At 38.6% G+C, this 2500-nt stretch overlaps 1 protein-coding gene and 1 pseudogene across 3 annotated transcripts in view; both read left to right on the top strand.

Moving 5' to 3' along the window:
- LOC138046899 (lysophosphatidic acid receptor 1-A-like) overlaps nt 1–2500 on the top strand; it is a 390671-nt gene that overhangs the window by 203753 nt on the left and 184418 nt on the right. The window lies entirely within an intron of this gene.
- Nucleotides 1–2500, top strand: part of LOC138046646 (uncharacterized) — a 203584-nt pseudogene that overhangs the window by 91214 nt on the left and 109870 nt on the right.

The raw sequence follows: 2500 nt of genomic DNA, 5'->3' as shown, positions 1-2500 counted from the left end.
TCAACTTGTTATATTTAGCTGCACATGTTTTTTTAGGATAATAAACAATTCTTCCATGAGCGCACGTTGGATATGAGATGGTAAATAGCCAAAGAGGCGCAAAGCACCGAGTTGGCTATAACCAGTCTCATATTCAATAAGAGCGAGTGGAATGATTGTTCTATTAAATTTCTTCAAATTCTGAGCCTGCCAGACGTTTTGTCGTGGGAAATTTTGCATCCCGCATTTATTTTTCAGCTTGGCCACACTTGACTCAATCAGTTTCCATATTAGGTCATATTAGGTCATACGGTGTATGAGCTGATAACCGAGATTGAGTGAACCAATCAGAAAGGTAGAAAATTTAAGAAATAAGATTATTAAAGATGATGATGATGATTATTAACCAACCGCACAATGGTGTCTCAGTTGGTTGACCATCGGGCTGCCATGCGGTAGGTGGTGAGTTCGATTCCGGCCGCGGACCAACGCTTATTTTAACACCAACCGGTCTTAAAATAACTTAGGAGAAAGCGGAGCCTTTGTAATAACATCCACAAATGGTAAGACTTTCAAGTCTTCTCGGATAACGACTACAAACCGTAGGCCCCGTCTGAAAACCCTTTACTGTTCACAACCTAGAGGGACGTAGAAGAACCCACACACTGTTTGTAAAGAGTAGGGCATGGAGTTCCCGATGTTGTGGTCAGGCCTCATTTCATTTATTTATGTGCTGGGTGAGATCGCTAATGGAATGATAGCGGCTGCCAGCGGCACCTGTATATGCTGATGTCCAATCTCACCCATAGATCACTTGCTTGTGAAGGGTATTTGAATATGTCAATAGAAAATGCGCTATATAAATTCATTACCATTACCAAATTCATTATTATTATTTATTATTATTATTATTATTATTATTATTATTGTTATTGTTATTGTTATTGTTGGAATTACTATTATAGTTTATTGTGATTTAGTCGTGTTCAACGTCGAATATTCAAGCTTGATATAGTCATCTTTTCGGGAGTTCGCTTCAGTTCAGTTCAAGTTAAGAAGTACGCGAAGGGCAGTCAGTTGTCCATAATGTTTCGGAGCAAGCTAAGCTACAGTACAGTTTCTATTACTATTTTGCCTTCGGTTGTCCAGTCCCGTATCTGAAACGAACGTGTGATTTCTTTCTGTAAACTGCCATCAATTTTACAACAATTTAAAAAGCCTGGATATGCTGCAGCCATTGATTCTTTTGTAAAAGTCACATTCAACAACAGGTTTTTTTTAAACATTACATTTGATTGGCAGAGTAGTCCAGGCTCAACACCAGCAACTACGTCTCCTTCTTTTTGTGCATTCTGTGCACTTTCCTTAACGTACCATGGAATTCTATGAATAATCATGGTCACCGTGGTCGGACGAGGCCTACGGTCTACAAAGTTTTTGAATTTATGTCCTGAGAGAAGGTAGTAACAGAGTGAGTTTGTTCACAACGAATTAAAAGAAAAGAGTTGAGACTGTGAAAGCAGAGCCAGAAATACCGTAAAATCCCGAAAATAAGCCCCTTCATGTATAAGACCCCTCCAAATATAAACCCCCCAAAAGCGGTAACGCAAAAAACCCTCCGTTAAATCGCCCCTTCAAATATAAGCCCCCGGGGAGCTTGTACTTGGAAAATTGCTCTCAAATACAAAGTTAAACAAAGCAAAAATGGTAAATTTACTTCCAACTATAAGGCTAGCCAAATCGACTCGGATACGCAAATTTCCCTCAGAATATAAGCCCCTCGAAAAAGGCCCTTGAAAAAAATTTAACCCCCGGGGCTTATTTTTGGAATTTTACGAATTATAAACAGCTTTCTCAATGCGCGCAAAATCCACAACTTTTGAAGTGGAATATTGAAGGGACACTATGAAGCCAGATTTTGGTCCAAAAACCAAGTTTCTTTCTCTTAGCTTCCCACTTTGAAAATATCAACTGACAATGTGTCTTGACTTCTAAAATGACCGTAGCTCCAATTAATATTGAGTAAGGCCTAATTAGAAACTGTGAGTAGAAGGTGACCATGATGACATTTTACTCCATTTTATAGACGTAGGAATGCAACGTCAACGAAATAGTTTTCCTCTTCAGTTGATGTTGTTTTCTGTTGGTGGCTTTGCCAGTCAGCGCTGGATGTGGTAAGTCTTAACTAAGTAGATTAATTATTTTACGAAGTTATAAGGAGACAAAAATAGTACTTTTTTTATCGGATCAACATAATACAACCAATATGCTATCGCTAACTGAACATCCGAAAACTAAGGAGGTTTTTGCTATGCTAATGGTTAGACTTAGTCCACGCGATTGTTTCTGCAGTGTATTTCTGAATGTTCACATGATAGTGAGTGAAGGTTAGTAAAGGGACACAACTTGAAATAACGACAATGTAAAATTCTAGGACGGGTCTCTTTTTTTTTGTTTATGAAACCGTCGGCTGCTTCAAAGACATCGCCAATCGAGTCATCCAAACATTGGAATGGGAAGA

This window comes from Montipora capricornis, chromosome 4, assembly GCF_036669925.1.
Source record: "Montipora capricornis isolate CH-2021 chromosome 4, ASM3666992v2, whole genome shotgun sequence".
NCBI classification, from domain to species: domain Eukaryota; kingdom Metazoa; phylum Cnidaria; class Anthozoa; order Scleractinia; family Acroporidae; genus Montipora; species Montipora capricornis.
This window is presented reverse-complemented; position numbering and strand designations above follow the sequence as displayed.